The 21724-nt window shown below is 32.8% G+C and overlaps 1 long non-coding RNA gene across 1 annotated transcript in view; it reads right to left on the bottom strand.

The window, feature by feature from the left end:
- Window positions 1-21724, bottom strand: part of LOC109452181 (uncharacterized) — a 151840-nt gene that overhangs the window by 103423 nt on the left and 26693 nt on the right. The window contains exons 2-3 of the long non-coding RNA XR_002138106.2: window positions 18352-18411; window positions 18069-18151 (exon numbers count right to left, since the gene is read on the bottom strand). This is a non-coding gene — a long non-coding RNA (uncharacterized LOC109452181). The remainder of the gene's footprint in view (window positions 1-18068; window positions 18152-18351; window positions 18412-21724) is intronic.

A 21724-nucleotide genomic window follows, 5' to 3' on the forward strand; every position in this document is an offset into this window, starting at 1 on the left:
GAAAAATGTTTAAATTATGTGTTTGTAGGTTTAAAATTTCACCAGATGTCCAGACATTCTATTGTTCTTTCTTCATGAGAAATTTTTTTAAAATTCTACCAAAAGTAATCCTGTCTAGTTGTTCTCCCTAAATGAAATATGTACGCTTGAATATGGAATTAAAAGAAAATGAAAATTAAATGTATTTCTAAGTCAAATTGAATAGTTTTGAAGTTTGAAAGTACTAATGACTTAACAATAATATTCAAAATAACGTCTATTTAGATGGTGATGTCTGGACCTTTAAAAGAAATGGAGACAAGTAGCTTGCCATTGAATTCTCCCTTTTAATGTTGTACATTAAAAGGGAGAATTTAAAGGTAAGTTAAGTGAGGAAAATTCATTTTCATATTTATTAATAAAACTATAGTTTAATATTAATTCTTGATTACTCCGTAACATGTCCTGGGCCATGTATTTAATATAAACCATATTGCATACCCCACTCAACTGTCCTGCTATTATCCCTATTTTATATATGGGGAAATGGATTCTTAGAAAATAAATGAGATTTGTATACGGTCAAAAAGATAATAAGTGACAGAGCAGAATTTTGAACCTTTGTAGTCTGAATTTAGAGTCCAAACTCCATCACTGTAAGCATTATTTTTCTTAAGTGTCTACAAGTAAAGAATTAAAGTTCACGTATAAAACTCACCCACAATGTACATCAAAAAGAAAAAAAAATAAATGACATGAAGGTAGCAGCAACCTCTTGATGAACTCATTTTGTACAAGAATTCTATAAAAACATTTTCAATGTGAGCTATGAGAACACTTTAGGTTGTACTCTGTAGCCAAATGTATTAAAATCAGCAAGTTTACAAAGAGCTGCATTAGATGTAATATAGCCCCATTACATTTCAGTAAATAAAGAGACCAGAAGGAGATAATTTCCATATAAGCAAAGAGGGTTTGTTTCCTACAGCATGATGTTAAGGCTTTTCTGGGGCTGATAGGGTTTTTCACAAACTTTAAAGGAAAAAGTAAATTAAATGCTAAAAGACTACTCAGAAATCTCCAAATACACAGAAACCCTTTGGTGGCTATTGTACCTAGTATTTGCCAAACATGGTTCTTTGCCTAGGGTTCTGGTGACTTACACTGCACAATTAGGTGTGAATTTCATATATTAGAAAATGAAGATCTCATATTAATAGTAGAGATGCTCTTCACTCCCCCAATTGACTGTGCTCATCTGCTGCACCAATTCTAGCCTGTGAAGAACTCAAGGGACACTTCTAGGAGAAGGGACTCTTTGACTAAGATTAATGGACTAGTAAATTGAGAACATCCAGAACAGTGACAAGGCAGAAGAGAGTTTGAAATATTTAGCCCAGTGCATGTTACAAAGTAATCAACAATTAACGTCAAACTGTTATGAAATATAAAAATAAAATTGTGTGTGGAGTCTTAAAATAACCACACAAAAAAACAAAAACCCAACAACAAATGAACAAACAAAACAGAAACAAACTCATAGATACAGAGAAAAAAATTGATGGTCACCAGATGGGAGGGGTGTTGGGGAGATGGATAGAAAAGGTGAAAGGTATTAAGAATTACAAATTGCCAGTTATAATATTAGTCATGGGGTTGTAAAGTACAGCATAAAAAACATAGTCAATAATGTTGTAATAACTATGAATGGTAGCAAATGGATGCTAGACTTACTGAGGTGATCACTTCATAAGTCATATGTGTCTAATCACTATGTTGTACACCTGAAACTAATATTATATTGTATGTAAACTATAATTAAAAATAAATTAAAAAATATATGATATTTAAAGGTTTGCAAAACAGGTGTAAAAGTATTCATGTTCATTGAACATGGTGGAATGGAAATTGAGACAGTAGAGAGGCGAGAGCCTCATACTGAAGGGCCTTCTGCATTGTTGTACACAGTTGAGAGTTTTGTCATGAAGACAGTGGGATGCCACTGAAGGACGTTAAAGCAGATAAGTGGCATTATTAGATTTGCATTTTAGAAAGATTATTCTAAAAGCAAGTAGGATTTTCCGTGGCAATGTAAAGAGGAAGGGAATCATAGTGAACATTCCAAGTTACTATATTCCTTACCCCCACCCAAATATTGAAATGCGTTCTAATCGTATTTGTGGAACAAATTGTTAGACATTATTTTTTATTATAGCCTTTTGCGCTGAAAAATTTTAATCATCACAAATTGTTTTTCAAGTTTGAAGTAGCAGCTATGATGTTTTTGTCCACTAAGATAATGCACAAGCACTACCTTGACAGGTTGGGCCCTTCCATTTTCAATGTTTGTCTTAGGACACGGCAGGAAAATGTTATAATTAGGAAAGTATGTCAGAGGATGGGGAAGAAAGCGTATTAAGCTTATTTATCCTGATGGTACTCTATAGTATAAGGGTTAAAGAAAAGAGACACTAAAGGCAGGGTAGCAGACAAATCTTTGAAGAAATTCAGGTAACAAATAATGAAGGTTTGAACAGAAGCAGTGGAAGTAGAAATGAAGATAAAGTTTTGGCAAATATGATGGGAAGATAATGGGAAAAGAAGGAATCCAATGTTATTCCTAGGTTTCTTATTTGATTGTCAAAGACAATATAGAATACAGAAGGAAGAACAGCTTTGTGGAAGAAGCAATAAGAGATGACTTTTGAACAATTTGTTTTCACATATCAATGGCATATCCAAGTGGTGTTAATTGTAGGAAATGAGCTATATGGCTTTTGATCATAGTGAATCAATAAGATATGGTTGAAAAGAAATGTGTGTGGGTTTAACTGATCGTTAGATAATTAATCAGAAAGGGCATTTGGGAAAAATACATATTGGGAAACAGAAGTCTGATGTTAGAATCCTAAGAACCATAAAAGGGACAAATAATTAAAGAGGAGACTGAGGAAAAACGTAAGACAGGTGAAATCCTGAGGTGAAGCTGATATCACAGAAGACAGGATAACAGCATTTAAGAAATAGGGAGTGGTCAGAAGGTCTAATGAAATAAAGAGCAAAAAAAAAAAAAACAAACTTAATGGGCAATTAGAAAGTCAATTATCAATACAAAATATATGTAGTGATTATATTCATTAAGTTTCTCAAACTAGAGGTATAATTTAAAACTTCTAATCCAAAATGTGTTCACTCTAAGAATATAAATAAGTGTTATCAAATAAGAATATACAAGACTATCACATTAAGAATACTGAAAGGGGTTTTTTTGTGTGCATGTGGTGTGTGTGTGTGTGTGGTGTGTGTCACAATATTATAAATCAGGGGAGCATCATTCAACAATTTGTTAGTTACTTGGAAAAATCAGTTGAGATCTCAATTCCCCAGGTAAAATTCACAGTTTTGTGGAAATTATACCACACACACTTATACAACCAATAAATCAAAGAAGAAAGCACAAGGGAAATTAGAAAGTATTTAGAGGTGACTGAAAACAAACCACAGCATACCAAAACGTATGGGGTATAGAGAAAGCAGTACTATGGGGAAATTTCTAACTATAAACACTTGCATTTAAAAAAAGAAAGATTTAAAATCAACAACCTAACTTTTGAACATAAAGAACTAGAAAAAGACCAAACTAAGCCCAAAGCTAACAGAAGGAAGGAAATAATAAAGATTATATCAAGAGAGAAATAAAATAGAGAATAGAAAATAGAGAAAATCAATTAAATCAAATGTTGGTTCTTTTAAAAGATCAACAAAATTCACAAATCTTTAGATAGGTGAACTAAGGGGGGTGGGGGAAGAATACTTGAATTAGAAAAATCAGAAATGAAAGTGGGGACATTACTACCATTGTACGAAATTAAAAATGTTTATAACAGAGTACTATGAACAACTGTCTATCAATATATTGATTACCTATATAAAATGGATACATTTTTAGAAACACCAAAACTACCAAGATTGTAACATGAAGAAAGAGAAAACCTGGATAGACTTATAACTAGTAAGAAGATTGAATCAATAATGAAAAATCTCCTGGGGGAGGGGGGAGTGAAGCCTGATGGTTTCATTGGTAAATTCTATCAAACATTTAATGATGAACTTATATGAATTCTTCGCAAACTTTTCCAAAAAATCGTAGAGGAGGAAACATTTCCTAACTTATTCTATGATGACAGCTTTGTTCTGATACCAAAGCCAAACAAAGATATTAAAAGAAAACTACAGACTAATATGCCTGATAAACATTGATGTAAAAATCTTCAAAAAATTTTTAACAAAATTCAGCTATACATTAAAAAGACTATACACCATGATCAAGTGGGATGTATTCTGGAATGCAATGATGGTTTGACATATGAAAACTGATCACTGTAATACACCATATTGACAGAACTGATCATCTCAATTTATGCAAAAAAGTATTTGACAAAATTCAACAACCTTTCATGATAAATACTCAATAAACTAGGAATAGGAGGTACTATGGCCTAAATTACATACCCCTAAAATTCACATGATGAAAACCTACCCCCCAATGTGATGGTGTCTTTGGGCAATAAATAGGCTTAGATGAGATCATGAGGGTTGGCTCTCAGGAAGGGATTATCGCCCTTATAAGAAGACACAACAGATAGCTCGCTTTCTTTATCTCTGGCATGTATAGACACAGCAGGAAGGTGCTATCTATAAGCCTGGAAGAAAGCCTTCACTAGAAGGTGACCATGCTGCAAGGCTCCAGAACTGAGAAAACACGTTTCAGGTTTTTAAGTCTATGGCTTTTTCATTGCATCCCAAGCAGACTAATACAGAGGTAAACTACCTCAACATAATAAAAGTTATATATTAAAAAACACATAGTGAACATTATTCCCAATGACAAAAGACTAAAATCTTTTTTCTAAGATGAAGAACAAGACACGGATTCCCACTTTCAATAGTTCTATTCAACATAGTACTGATAGTCTAAGCCAGAACAATGAGGCAAGAAAAAATAATAGAAGGCATCTGTATTGGAAGGAAGGAGGTAAAATTATCTGTATTCACAGATATGATCTTATATGTAGAACACTTGAAGGGTTACACAAAAAGCTGTTAAAATGAATAAACAAATTCAGCAAAGTAGAAGGACACAAGGTCAACACACAAAAACCAGTTGCATTTCTATATAATAACAATAAACTAATGGAAAAAAATGAAGAAAATAATTATATTTATAATAACATCAAGAATAAAATACTTCTTAATTAACTTAACCAAGGAGATGAAAGACTTATACAATGAAAACTACAAACATGGATGAAAGAAATTTAAAAATATATAAATAAATAAGAAGACATCCATGTTCATCAATTGGAAGACAATATTGTTATGATGTCCACACTACCCAAAGCGACCTACAAATTAAATTCAAGACCTATCAAAATCCCAACACTTTTTCCAGAAATAGAAAAATCTGTGTTAGTGGTATATACATACAATAGAACATTATTCAGCCTTAGAAAAAAAGAAAATTCTGCCTTTTGTGACAACATAGATGAAGCTAGAGGACAAATACTGCACAATTCCATTAATATGAGGTATCTAAAACAGTAAAACTCATAGAAGCAGATAATAGAATGGTGGTTTCCAGGGATTGGGGGAGGAAGAAATGAGGAATTGATTTTTAATGGGTATAAAGTTTCTATTTTGTAAGATACATAAGTTCTAGAAATCTGCTGTACAACATAGTACCTATAGTTAACAGTACAATATTGTGCATTTTAAAATATGGTAAGAGGATAGATCTAATGTTAAATGTTCTTATCAAAACAAAACAAAACCTAAAACATAACTCACAAAACAATATAGGACATTTTTGTTGATAGATATGCTTTATGTCTTGATAGTGATAATGGTATTGTGAGTGTATGCATATGTTCAAATACATCAAGATATATGTATTAAGTGTGTATAATTCTCTGTATATCAATTATATCTTAATAAAACTAAACAAAACTAAACAAACAAAAAACAGTGTTATCTCCAGAGGGGGTATTAACTGGAAGGGTATTTTCTGGGGTGATGGAAGTGTTTTCTACATTGATCTGCCTGGTGGTCACAGGGGTGTATACATATAAAAAGTCACCAAGCTATACATACACTAAGGATGGCAAATATGTTGTACATTTTACCACAATAAAAAAAGCCATCTACAAGTATTTATGTGTAAGGTTATTGAGCACTACTTATAATTGGAAACAAAAAATTACCTGAATGGCTAATAATAAAGGTTTATTCAAGCAAAGTTTACACATTATGCTTTAGAGTAAGGCTTAACACTGTGAAAAATGGCTAAGTGCATATAAATGGCAAAGCAGGTCACAACACAGTAAGTACAGCATGAACTCAATTTGGTGATACCTACTGAAGTAGCTCAGAACAGCAAACATTTGGGAGGCCATACACCAAAATGTTAATATTCATTCTTCATACTTTTGCAGGTTTTAAAATTTTCCAAAATGATCTACAATAGTTATAAATTGATTTTATAATTAGAAATTATATATAAAAATGTGATAAAGTCTATACAAATTACAGATGTGAATTAGTAATAAATATATATAAGCACAAATAAACATAGGAGAGAAATACAAATGTTTAATGAGCGTATAAAAACGTAACATCATTGGTAAATAAATGCACATTAAAGCAATAACAAGCTGTCAATTTGAGAAATAAAAAGCTCACTGCCATCAGGGTGCCTTCATTTGCTCTAGTGGGAGGGACTTAACTGTTACAGACTTCTGGAGAAGAGTAAGTTCTTATGACTGCATTTCAAGCTGTCTTAATACAAAAAGAGAGATGTTGGAGAAGACTAATGAAATCCAAGGGAGAGTTAAAGAAGCAGTCACGAAAAGGTCAAAGATGTAGCTCAGCCTGATTCACCTGAAACTGGGAACTCTACTGCAATGAACACACTATATGTGCCTCCTTAAATGAACTTCATTCTCCCCTTTGTTGCACATCGACTTGCTTTGCATCATGGCAATGGGGCCCTCCAGTAGCTTTGGTGTTTTACATTTAGTAACTTCAGCTCCTGGAAAGATACTCCATTTTAGCCCCTTGTCCACAAATGCTGGGGAGATATTCACTGATGTATATTGGGTGAATTGTTGGCTGTAGCCAATGAACTGTGGCTGCAGGAGCAGTTAAATAAGCACTTGGAGGTGCTGCACAGTCCAAATAATAGGTGTCCACCACATACAAAACCCTTTACATTTGCAGCCTTTGACATAGGTCTTATACAGGCAGACCTCAGAGATTCCAGACCACTGCAATAAAGTAAGTATCACAATAAAGCAAGTCAGAATATTTTTGCTGGTGGAGGGTCCTGCCTTCAATTTATAAAAAATGTAACATCTGTGAAGCACAATAAAGCAAAGCATAATAAAATGAACTATGCCTGTAATCCATCCAAAGGAGATAATCAGGAATATTGTTAAGTTGATGCACAGATATTTATTATAAGAAAAATTGGTTTGTGTACACACATACAAATTATAACACAGCTACCTTACAAGCTTAAACTTTGACAATTTTCATAGCACTGTTAACCACCATTGATGAAGAGCAAAGCGAGGAGAGATCAAAGCTTGCTCATGAATATTTTCTGGCTCCCCTATCTTCATATGTGAGCTCACATAACTGAATAAGCATGGCTGCAAAGTTGTGTCCTTGGAAATTCAAATGTCTTTAGGAGTAATTGGCCATATTTTTTTCTCCCAAAGGAGATCTCATAATGACAGAATACAAATGGTGGAATGATAGAGTAACACCATGTCTGGAAGTAGTGACAACCACAAATTTATAATTTTACACATCCCTTAAAGAAAATGCTAAGAAAAGCATAGTACAAAACATGTGTATGTCAAAAAGTCCTATAAACTCATTAAAAAAAAAAAAAAACCCTAACAAACTAGTAAAATATTTCCAGAATATTGTAGGCCAAGTCAAAAGGTCATCTACAAATATTTAGGTTAAGTTATGGAGCATATACATAGCTACAATAAAGTAACAGATAAAATGGATATTATAGTATATTTCTCTCAAGAGAGAAAAATGGCAAGAGAGCGAGAGAGAGAGAGAGAAAGAGAAACAGAGAGAGACACAGAGAGAGACAGAGAGAGATAGAGAGAGACAGAGAGCTGTAATATAAGATATATGAACGTAACATAATATAACATAACATGTGGCCTTTTGGAGAAAATACAGTCTGCCACAGTGTACTGTCTGGGCACAATTTACATCACTCCCACATGGAAAAAATACTCATCCCTTCTCTCAAGACTCCCAAATATCATCTAATTACAATCAGCTCAAAATCCAGGATCTTGTTAACTAAATCACGTTGAAGTGTGGACAAGGCTCAGGTATAGTTCCTCAAGTACAGCTCATTAAATACTGTTCCATTCAAATCAATTGCAAAGATCTTTGAAATAAAAAGACAAATTATTTACTCTACCCTAATATCCAACATACAACGGTGGGATAGGTGCAAAGACCTACTATGCTCACTCCCACTCAAAAAAGAATGAAAGTGGGAGACCCACATGACTCAATGGTCCATGAAAATTCTAAAACCCAGCCTGTACATATTTCCAGCTCCCTAACTAGAGCTCAGTTCTACAGACTGAGAATTATTCTCTGTGGCTCTTGGGTCTGCCATCAAGGCTCTAGGGTCCACCTTTCCTTTTCAATAAAATTTAGCCCATATATGCAGTAGAATAGTGTTTTAAGTCTGCTTCATGTCCATAAAAGTTGAGGAGTCTAAAGTCCTATTTTTCTTTTGTGCGTTCCCTGTTTCTTTCGATACAAGCTGATACACTTCTTTTAAAAACCTTCAGATTCTTTTGTGTGTCAGTTTGTAATGGACTCCATTGTAATCCACCTACAAATTTCTTTGAGAAAAATCCCTCTTTCTTGGGGTCTTTGTGAGCCTGCAGGAGGAATAATGCCTCTGACATTCTCAGAAGTATGTCTTTAAGTATGTCCGTAAGACCTTTAGTGGACCTTTTGCCTGTTTGAAAGGATCTCTGAGATAATATCTCAAATCTTTTTTGGGTCTTAACAAGGATTTCATCTTTAGACCATGTTTTCTCTTAAGTGTTCTGAATTTGATCTTTGTCCAAAAACTGTTTCTTAATTTTAGAATCATTTGCTATCTGAAGAGGCTAAGAAAAATTTTCATTTATTTATTTTTTAACTTACAAGATTTGGCAGCTTTATATTAAATGGTATGTTGCTTATTTTTTTTTTGCATTTTATTATATGCAGCAAGAAGTCAGATGATACTCAATATTCCTCTTGTTACTATGATATTCTCATTTATAATATTAATTTGCAAGCTCTCCTTTATTCGATTAGACTTACAAAAATTATTCCTTCTTTTTATTCCATTGATTTTTATTGAAAACACATTTTGGTATTATTGAGCAATTCTAATTTGATTTTCTAATTTATGAATAAATAGTTATTAATATATTAATGACTATTTTACTCTTAATTTACCTTTACATATATTTAATTGTTCTTTTTTTCCCAGTTACTGCTTTGTTTTTGAGTATTTAGTATTATAAAGTTTCAACTGAGAATTATTTCTGGCCACAGCATTATTTATTTTTAAATAATTTGTGAATAAGTGTTTTTAATTTTTAAATTGATGGGGATAGGTTTGAACTTTTAGTTTTTATTATCTTTTTATGTTTTTTCTTTAATCAGAGAATGTGATCTGTATAAAATCTTTCCTTTTCTCCTTGTAACTTCTTGAAACTATTTTAACCTAATACTTTCAAAGACTATACCATGTACCTTTGAAAAAATGTGTACTTGTTGTTTATATATTTACATACATAATATATAATGACTCAACCTTCTTAAATGTACTATAAAATAACTTTCTGTTTTGTTTTATTTTGTTTTTGCTTTTTACTTAGTATATCTTTATTTGAAATAAAATTTAACCAATCTAAGATTTTGTCTTTTTTCAAAAGGAGAACTATTTCTCCAAAATTGTCTCCCTACCACTTACTCTGCAACTCAAATATTGTATTAACTGTTTCTTTGAATTCAGATAGTAACTTATTTATTATATAGCATTACTTATTTTAACTTAACACATTCTACTAGTCCCTTGCTCACCACTGTTTCTTATTTGTCTCATCTTTTTTCTCTTAAATTTCTATTTTCTTTTGTGGATTATAACCTGGAGTAATTCTCTTACCTCTACTCTAACTACTTAGCTAACTCTAAATCCTTATTTATTTCTTAGGTTAGTTTAGCTTTTTATTTGACCTATATCAATTAAGACAAGCAAATCAACAAGGGTCTCATATTATTTATACATGTCCATTTGAGTTCAGTTCCAAAGTTATTTATCTACTTGAGAAGAATCAGTGGACAACTCAGAGTTATATTTTTTTCTTGTTCCATTTAGAAAAACTTATTAAAGACCCTGAATAGCCAAGAAATCTTTAGAAAGAAAAACAAAATTGGAGACATCACAATTTTTTATTTCAAACTACAGAGGGTGCCAGAAAAACCAATGTATATACATTTTAAGAAAGGAAAAAAACTATTAAAATTGTAATACTTAATATATACAAAAGATGAATAGAAGTCATGTTTGACTTTTGCAATTACAAGAGGTACCAAAAGTGGGTACCATCAGTGTCCAGACACTTCTGATTATGATGAACTACTGCTTGAGCAATGTTGACAAAAGTATCCACTTATATAATTTTTTTGTCACCCCAGTATATTACAAAGCTATAGTAATCAAAACAGTATTGTATTGACATAAAAGTAGACATATAGATCAATGAAACAGTAGAGAGCCCAGAAATAAACCCATTTGTAGATGGTTAATTAATCTATAACAAAAAAGCCAAAGCTATACAATTGGGAAAGGTGAGTCTTTTCAATAAATGGTGTTGGAAAAACTAAAGAGCCACATGCAAAAGAATGAAACTGAACCACTATCTGACACTATACACAAAAATATAACTCAAAATAAATTAAAGACTTGAACATAAAACCAGAAATCATAAAACTCCTAGAAGAAATTGTAGGTGATAAGCTCCTTGACATAGGTCTTAGTGATAATTTTTTTGGATTTGACACCAAAAGCAAAGGCAACAAAAGCGAAAATGAACAAGTGAGACCACTTTAAATTATAAAGCTTCTACATAGCAAAGAAAATAATCAACAATGAAAAGACAACTTATTGAATGGGAGAAAATATTTGCAAATTATGTATCTGATAAGCCGTTAATATCCAAATTATATATATATATTTTAAAAACGCCTATAACTCAATAGCCAAAAGAAACAAACAATCCAGTTAAATAATGGGCAGAGGCTCTGATTAGACATTTTTCCAAAGAAGACATACAGATGGCCAACAGGTACATGAAAGGGTGATCAACGTCACTAATCATCATGGAAATGCAAATCAAAACCACAATGAGATATCACATCTCACTTGTTACAATGTCTATTATCCAAAAGACAAAAAATAAGTATTGGTAAGCAATAAGTGTTGGAGAAAAGGGAACCCTGTGCACTGTTGGTGGGAATGTCCGAGGTGTGATCAAAATCTACCATAGATATTTAAATTTAAAAAATATATATTACAGTAAAAGACACATTGCCATTAATTCCCCCTCAAAGCACACTTATCCCATCATTCTTGTCACTTTCTGAAGCAGTTCTTGAAGTCCTCTCTTGTGAATGTTTTTAGTTGTGCTGTTATGGCTGCTTTGATTTCCTGAATAGACTCTAAACATTTACCTTTCATGGTCATTTTGACTTTGTGGAAGAGCCAGAAGTCACACGGTGCCAGATCCAGTGACTGAGGTAGATGAGGACACACTGTAATGTTTTTATTTGACAGAAATTACCTTACCGGAAATGATGTGTAACACGATGCCTTTCCATTGTGTTCACAAAACACGGTAAATGCTGCTGCCAAGTGCCATCCAACAGAAAGGCAGGGATCTTCAATACAGGAAGTGGCACCTTAGTAACAGTGAACCTTAGTAACAGTGTCTGACAAGTTTCAACTTGTTCAGAGCAGTCAGTTGAGTGTGAGCTACGGTTGATAGAAGGTATGTTTTAAAGCAGGGGTGTCAAAACTGCGGCCTGCAGACCAACTGCGGTTCGCAATCCATTGTTAATTGTCCCACAGCAAATTCCAAAAATATAATTAGTTTACTTAAATAAACCAGGTGAGGAAATACATACTTTACCTCGAGGGAGTAGCCTGGCTGTTTGTGTATTTTACTGCATATGGCCCTTGGTAAAAAATTGTGAAAAAAGTTTGGACACCCCTGTTTTAAAGGGTGCCTTAAGTCATCTTCCATCATGACAATGCTCTGTGTCACATATCACTTCTGGTATATGTCAATTTCTGTCAAATAAAAGCATGACGGTGTGTTCTCATCCATCATTCACTGGATTTGGCACTGTGCGACTTCTGGCTTTTCCCCAAAGTCAAAATGATTCAGAACATTGAGGCAGCCATGACAACACAACTAAAGACACGCACAAAAGAGGACTTCCAGAACTGCTTTAGAAAGTGGCAAGAATGATGGGATAAGTGTGTTTGAAGCAAGGGGGAGTATTTTGAGGGGGATAATTGGTAATGTGTTTTTTACTGTTATTTTTTTTTTTTTTTTCAATTTAAACATTTACTATATTGTTTGATCACACCTCGTAAATTGGTGCATCCACTATGGAAAACAATATGGAGGTTGCTCAAAAATTAAAAATAGTACTGCCATCCAATTCTGTAATTCTGCTTCTGGCTATTTATTCAAGGGGGGGAAAAACACTGACTCAAAAAGATATATGTACCTCTGTTTTTATTGCAGCATTGTTTATAATAGCTAAGACATGGAAGCAACCTAAGCGTCCATTGATGGATGAATGGGTGAAAAAAAAATGTGATTGACATTTTATATATATATACACACACATACATATATATACATACATATATATGCATATATATGCATGCATATATATACACACATACACATATGCACACACATATAAACCCACACACATATAAACCCATACACAATGGAAAATTATTCAGTTGTAAAAAAGAAGGAAACATGCCATGTCCAATAGAATAGATGGTTCTTGAGAGCATTATGTTAAGTGAAATAAGTCAGACAGAAAAACATAAATACCATCTGATCTCACCTATATAAGTTAAGTGAAATCTAAAAATAAAACAAAAAACCAAACTCATAGATACAGAAAATTAATTGGTGGTGGTTGCCAGAAGCAGGGGTGGTGGTAGGCAAAATGGGTTAAGGTGTTCAGACAGTACAAACTTCCAGTTATAAAATAAATAAGTCATGGGAATGAAATGTCCAGCATAGTGATTATAGTTAATAATACTGTATTGTATATTTGGAGGTTGCTAAGACAATAGATCTTAAAAGTTCTCATTACACAAAAAAAATTGTAACTCTGTATAGTTATGTATGTTAACCAGAATTATTATGGTAATCACTGTGCTATATATATATAAATATTGAATCATTATGTTGTATACTTGAAACTAATACTATTATATGTCAATTATATCTCAATAAAAATATTAAACCATAGAAGTTTCTGTTTAGTTGTGTTTCTTTGAATAACTAAAAATACAAAGAAAAATCCTAGGCACATAGAAGACAATAAATTGATAAATTTGTTGATGAATTGCATTGAATTAAATTCTAGATAATATATTTTATTAAAAGCATGCAAATTTGAGCTTTCAGTCAATAGTATTTAAATTTCATTTCAAGTTCTTTAAATGAAAGCCTGCATAGGAGGTAAATATACCGTGTTTCCCCAAAAATAAGACCTAGCTGGACAATCAACTCTAATGTGTCTTTTGGAGCAAAAATTAGCATAAGACATGGTCTTATATAATATAATATATGTAATATAATAAAACATAGAAAACATAGCATAACATAATTCCGGGTCTTTTATGAATTTTTGCTCCAAAAAATGCATTAGAGCGGATTGTCCAGCTAGGTCTTATTTTTGGGGAAACACAGTATAAGAGATAAAGGTGGAATTGTTCTAATTAAAGCAGGGGATCCACACCATGATTGCTCATTCTGTCTCTACCTCTTAACCCAAGCTTCCCTCCTCCACAAGGGTCTTTGGAGAAGCTCCATGAATCAGAACACTTAACTTAAACACAGAACACTTAAACACATGCCTAGTTCTATAATATACCTGAACAAGTCCTTGTAAATAAAAATCTTATGCCTTCTTAATTAGCCAATGCTTTAATTGCTTTTATCCTTGGACTTTTATGAAAGAAAAATATGAATAATTAAATCTTGAGATTTCTAAAACCAAAGGCCACATGATAACCCAAAAAGAAGTCTCAAGACATGATGGGAAATGAATTCAAAATGATGACTTAAAATAAGTCAAAATGAAAGCAACAAATAAAACCAATATATCCTCTTCTTCCAGTACACGGGACTTCTCAAGAGTCAAATAAATAGCTAGGTGCATCCCCCAAAATGGCATAATCACAGCATGCCACATAACAATCTCTGCTCATTGACTCCTTGGGTAGGAATGTCAGTGTCCTCATTCCATGTGGATATGCATTTTTATTTTTTTCAGGAGCCAAGTTTCATGTCTCTGTATCAAACACACACCTATATTCCAGGCTAAATTTCCACAAAGCAAACCTGTCTGCATTTATTCAAAATACAACCTGAATAAAAAACTAGTCAGGCCTTGATTATAAGTAGATTCTTTTGTTTACAAAAAATCTGATTTCCACCCTGACAGCTAAAAATGTCTTTTTGAGACTCTTAATATTTATTTTAAAATTTACCCTAACCCTTAAAATAGCAAATTTACCTTTTATAAATCATGAATGAAAGAATGATCTAAAAGTTCAATTGAACTATTTTGTAAAGCAAAATCCTATAGAGCTTAGTTGAATCCAAACTTGAAAATATTGATTTTTGCTTTCAATATATATAACCACTATAAATATTATCTATTTTCTCTGCTGCTATATCCATCTTATGATTTAAGTAAAAGTAAGATGCATTTTATACAACTGTCAAAACTCAATCAGCTAAATTTTGCAGATACACTTTCTTAATTGTTTTAATAGCCTTTATTGTAAGGTACATAAAATTTGTAAGTAAAGCTAAAATAGATTATTGAAAATCTCAGATTATTTCTTATTAGATAATGTAAAATATCCAAAACACCAAGAGGTACTCTGTTGTTCTAACTTCTCTCATCATTTTTATTGATTTTCATTTGGTTTAAATCTACGTGTTGCTTAAAAACAAAATCAGCATGTCCAAAGAGAATATCTGACAACATGTGATGTAGCATTTTGAACATTATTTTGACATTTCTAATAAAAGCCAGAACATACTTCAAAGTATACATCAAGAACTGTTACTTTTAAATCCAGAGCAAACCAAATGGAAAATAATAGTCTCAGCAATTTAATTTGGATTACATTTATCCATGTTTACTTGCTTCTGTACACTTAGACACACTAATTCTAATAAAATTAATGTTGGCAAGAGGAGCTATGCTAAAAACTTTTCTTAAGACATTAATTTCCTCTTATATTTTGCAATTCGTAATCTGTAAATTTCACTGACATTGTAAATCAATCAAAAGTGCTTAGAATGCCAAATGAGTGCATGCTTCTTAGTTAAGTGTACGATAATGGAAAAGATGAAAAACATGATTGCACTCCTGGTATTGGTGGAAACACTTATCTAATTGCATGCTCATCAGCCTCTGCCAACTACAAGGGCAACAGCTGGGTGGGGCATCTTGATTTGCCATGTAACTCTCTATCAGGAATGTTCAAAATTATTTTATTAAATTTGAAAGAGATTTGAGTCAAAGACTAGCTATTATATTAAACTATCCAGAAAAATGCACCTTTCAACTTTGTTTTGGAACAATAATTTCAGTCAGTAAATATAAACAGTTTTTTTTTACGACAGATTGATACTGCTCAGGGGTGAGCTTCAGCTATAGTCTTCTTTGACATTTGCAGTAATTTTGACTCACTGCTGTATGGCATAGTTTTTAATAAACACAACTCTTGAACAATTATATAACCAGTGGCACACCCAAAAGGGTAGGCCCTCTTCACAGAGAGAGAAGAACTCACAAAAGCATTCAAAATTAAAATAAAGAAAAGAAAACATCTCTCCTTTACCAGCATCTGTCACTTATCAAGATCCAGGAACTATAAGTCTACACCCTCACAATGAATAGTCAGCTACAGATTATATTTAAGCATAATTTTAGTGCAGTTCTGGAGTAACTACCAATTTTTCTTCATTAGAGTAAATCTAAGGAGTCATTAGGAAATATCCCCCGGTGTGGTTCCAATTGACTGTTTCTTGTTTTTGCTCATTTAGTTACCAGTTTATCCTTCTCTTGTCCTATGGTTTCTCACCCTCCATGCTAGATTGTTTCCATACTGTGTAAGAGATACCCATCTCTGTAAATCTTATATGTGTGTGTGTATATGTGTATGTGTATGTGTATTTGTCTATATCAGGAGTTATTTGTGTTTGTACTACTGAATAAATGGTTGTAATTATAGAAGTATCATATAGCATTACTGTATTCATTTTATATGACGCCTAGTACCTTTTCAAAATGCCACCTTCTGTGTTCCTTAGCACTAGGATAGATTTTGTAAAACATCTTTGGTTACCAGAACAGAGAGAAAAAGAAAAATAAAACAAAATCATTACTGAATACTTACTTGGTGCCAGACTAGTTACACTATATAAATATTATACTTTATCTCATCTAATTCTTATACTACCTCTCTAAGGTAGATGTTTTTATCCTTAAATAAAATTAAAGACATCAAGCAAGTCTGCAGGAGGCAAAAGTACATACCCCGCTTGTATATTAGTTGTTGATGGAACCAAAATGTGAAAAATCTCTGGGCCTCAGTCTATTTACAATTTCTAGGCTCCATGGAACCTATAAAAATTTCCTGCCATTATCAGTGAGACCTTTGCTCTATGGTTATTTTCTGTTTTGCACTATCAGATTTCTGCCTAGTCCCTTCTCCTGCTTCACCTTGTAGAAGCAGTTGAGGTAAATATGATCACTTGTGCCTCCACTAGAATTTTCCTGTTTGGCAATTTTATTGTTGCTATATCAATGATCTTATACAGAAAGTATTTAGCATTGTCTACGCTGAGGCAAAGTGATTTACAACTGGTGTTCCTCAAGTTATATTTTTGTAGTAATGTTTAGTATTGTGTTTAAGAACTCAAAGATAGAACAGGAGGAATAGAAGTCACACTTGCTAATTTTACAAGTCAGCAGCTTTGTGTGCAAGTTAACACACAAAGAGTGATCGCTGGTCAGAATCCTTATAGCTTAAAGAAAATCTGAAGATTGAAATAAACTCAATAAATTATGGCCTGTCACTAAATGTGGCTGAAAAATTCCATTGCTTGTCTTGTTCCTTTGTTGTTTTCAGTTTTATATACAACATATCAATGAAATCATACAGAAGAAGACAAATAAATGAAGAAACAAAAACTCATAGACACAGACAATAGTTTAGTGGTTACCAGAGGGTAAAGTTGGGGGTGGGTGTTAGAGGAGGGTAAAGGGGATCAAATATATGGTGATGGAAGGAGAACTGACTCTGGGTGGTAGACCCACAACATGATATATATATATAAATGATATAATACAGAATTGTACACCTGAAACCTATGTAACTTTACTAACAATTGTCACCCCAATAAACTTTCATTAAAAAAATAAAAAATTCCCTTGCTTGGATGTCATTAAATATATGAAAAATAAATATTTCAATATGTTTGAGATTTATTTGTATCATTCAATATCAGAATAAACTCATGGTTCAAATAAAGAGAATTTAATTAAGGGAATATTTACAAAGGTAAAGGCAGAATTAAGAGAATATCCAAATGTTTTTGAGGCATCTAGAAGCTGGTAACAACAAAGAATCAGTTACTTACCTCTAGGACTGAAGGGGCAAGAGAAGGAATGCAGAGCCAACGAGAGATGGATTCTTGTAGAAGAGCTCACTGAGGGATGAGTCCTGGCCTAAGATGTGGTGTCAAAGTGGGTGGGAGAGGAAAGAAAGATGAATCTCTCCCTCTCTCTCTCTCTCTCTCTCCCCCACCCTCCAATCTCCAGCCAGGAAATGGGTAGGGAGGTGAGAAGGAAGCAAAGAGACTAACTAGGACATTATCTAACCTTAGGAATGTCTGAAGGTACCAGTCAATCACAAACACTTACCGCAAATTCTTCCAGATCTCATAATGCTGGGACATTATGATTTCTTCAGGAATCAACTTCCTGAAGAAATAAAGGAAAATTAATGATAATCAGGATTAGTGATTTACAACATTTGATACTGACGTTTCAGGTGTTAATTTCTAGGAGAAAAAGAAAATATAACAATAACATTCTACGATACCTCTTCCAACTCCTTTGGTTCATAGAAAGTAGGTTTCCTAATCATTGGAGGCCTTAGCCATTTTGTAAAAGGAACAAAAAAGGAACTTTTAATGATAACATTCCAAGGAATTGAATATGAGCAGTGGGTTCTGTGTGTGTGTGTGTGTGTGTGTGTGTGTGTGTGTGTGTGTGTGTAGAAGGATGATCTAAAAAGCAGGGCTTCTAAGAAAAAAAATTAAAAATAAAATAATAAAATAATAAAAAGCAGGTTTCTGACAGGAGGATTGATCTAAAATTCCTACCACACAGTTATAATATCAGGTTGCTATGCATGAGAGAGAGATCATTTCTGATACCACAAATACAACATTTTTAATGATAAGTAAGAAGATTTAGTTAAGATTTTAGGACTCAAGTTTTATTTGCTGCATCAAAAAATGCAAGTAGTTAAATCATCATTTCATCATTGTGGATCAAAGATAGCTCCTTCATCTGTTAGTTCTATTGTAAAAGTTCCCAGAACCTGAGTAAAATTAGTCTCCATTGTTAATTATAAATTTTTCTAGGTATATTTTTCAACCTTTACAACTTGCTTATTTTACCGAAATATTAAGATGATTGTTTGAGTTAAATTTGAAGCCATCCACTTTAACTTTGTGTTTCCATGTATGTTAATTTATAGGACATTACTAAATATGAACTTTAGTATGCCCCAAAGGAGAGAAAATAATCCCACACTGTGATTTTTAAGAAATCTAAGTTTAGTCAGATCTTTCCAATGATTCATGTTTAGAAACACAATGTGTATATAATCTATCAAGAGAGAGTTTAAATGGATTATATGCTATTAATTTAAAGAATTTTGCAAGACACAAAACAAAAATCTCAAGGACTAAGGTATGTGTTTTCCAGTAATTGCTTAGAAATCAAAGGCACATCAAACTTTCCATTTGCTGTTTCATTTTAAATATAAAACAAGAATTTGACTGATTGGAAAGAAATTTTGTCACATCATCTCTTGAAAACGCCATCATAAATTTTTTTTAAGAGGGCTGGCATGAAAATTTTAGGTCCTAATGAACTACTGACTATCATTTTTAAAGGAGTAGATTTCTCTTGAACTAATATTCTGATGAAATATGTATATTTCTTCCCAAGCTTACTCTTTAAATATGTTTAAGTCTTTGTGGAAACTCACCATCCCAAGAAATATTGACCTAAAAGAGCGATCTAGTGTTGGAAAATAATCAAATTATAGTGTAAATTTTGTATGCAAGTCTAGATATTGCCTTCAAATCAACTCAAAGGACAAGTAATTTGGCAGTAGATACATTTGAGAAAAATATGAACACTCCTACTATTAGTACTCAAATTAGTCCACTTCTCTAATGAACTTGGCTTTCTCCTTTACTTCAAGATGTTGGCAGTCTTAATTAAGCAAACAAATGGAACTGGCCTGGTTACTTAAAGCAAGGTGGGGCATACTGAAAATTACTAGGGTCATTTAAGTTCTGCCCAGCATGGCTGGGACAAGCAAGAGCAAAAGAAGAGGGTAGACACAGCTGCAGATGTGAAGTAGAAGAACCAAAGTCCAATCTGGTAGCCTGGTGACCAGGAATCAAATAACAGGTTTCAATCTTGGCAAGTGGGCAAGATAGAGGTTGTAGTTATTCCAACAAGTAAGAAGAATATGGTGATGGGAATTTAACTGAGTCAAGGGGATAGATCTCTTAAGTACAAGCAGGCTTTAAAATTTTGATATTAGGGAAGTCTATCAAAAGATAGAGGTTCTAGAACAGAAGAGTACCACCTAATATATATTTTAATAGGAAACCCTGGATGCCAGTAAGGCCAGTTAGACAGCTATTGCCATCACCCAGGTAAGAGATACTGGCTTGAATCTGCATGGTCACAATGGACATGTGAAATCTGGTTAAATTCTGTATATATTTGCATAGAAAGACCCACAGGATTTGCTGAGAAAATGAAAGTGAAATAGGGAAGAAAGGAAGACAGAATAGATACTATTTGGGGGCCTAAGCAACTAGGAAACTAAACTATATTAACTAATGTGAGCATGTAATATGTTGTGATTTTTGAAACTTAAAGAAGGTACTTTTGAAAGTTAAACAGGATGTTATTAATAATTATGCTGAGAAAACATGCAAAACTGGGGTATCTGGACACCCTACAATTTAATGATTTAGATAGACTGCAGGAGGAGATGGATTGGGGGTGGGGAGTGTTGGATATCAGGAACTGAGTTTTGATATAGGTATTAAGTTTAATAGGCCTTTGAGATATCTTAAGAAGTTTTTGCATATAGATTTTTGGGCATAGGTTTCTGAGTTCAGAAGAGAGTTCTGGACTGGAGATAAAAAATTTTGTGTCATCAGTATGTACATTGATGATATCTAATGGCTTGAGACTGGATAGGAGAAAAAGGTAATGAGTATAGATAGATAAAAGAATGCAAAGGACTGACCCTGAGGCATTCTGATATTTAGAAGACAGTAGCATAGGGGCAAGCCAGCAAAAAAAGATGTAGAAAGGACTCTGATCCATTTAGGTATAAATTTCTGCTTCATGTATATATAACCCATGAGAATATACCTCTATATTTGAAAGTTGCTAAGAGGGTAGATCTTCAAAATTATGATCACAAAAAATAAACTGTAACTATATATATAGTAATAGATATTCACTAGACTTACTGTGTTGGTCATTTCACAATATATACAGATATCAAATCATTATATTGTATACCTGAAACTAATATGATGTTATTTGTTAGATATATTTCATTAAAAAGATATTTATGGGGGGAAATTAATAGCAAACATCACACAATGAAAAACTTTAAAAGTTATTCCCATTAAAATCAAGAACAAGGAGTCAGAACATCCTTGAGACCCGCTGTCACCACTTCTTTTCAATAATGTATTGCAGTTCCAGCCAACGCAAAAAGACAAGACTAAAATAAAATGCATAAGAATTGGAAATGAAGGGGAAAGTTATATTATGATGTTATAGAATTATAATAATATAGTACTGGCAAATGGATAGCAAATAAATCAATTCAGTCTCAGCCATAATTTTTTTTTTTTTTTTTACATACGGGATATTACTATATAACCGAGAGTATGAAAAGGACAAACTATGAAAAATTGGTGCTAGGCTATCCATATAGGAAAATTATAAAAATTGTATC

This window comes from Rhinolophus sinicus, linkage group LG05, assembly GCF_036562045.2.
Source record: "Rhinolophus sinicus isolate RSC01 linkage group LG05, ASM3656204v1, whole genome shotgun sequence".
Lineage (NCBI taxonomy): Eukaryota > Metazoa > Chordata > Mammalia > Chiroptera > Rhinolophidae > Rhinolophus > Rhinolophus sinicus.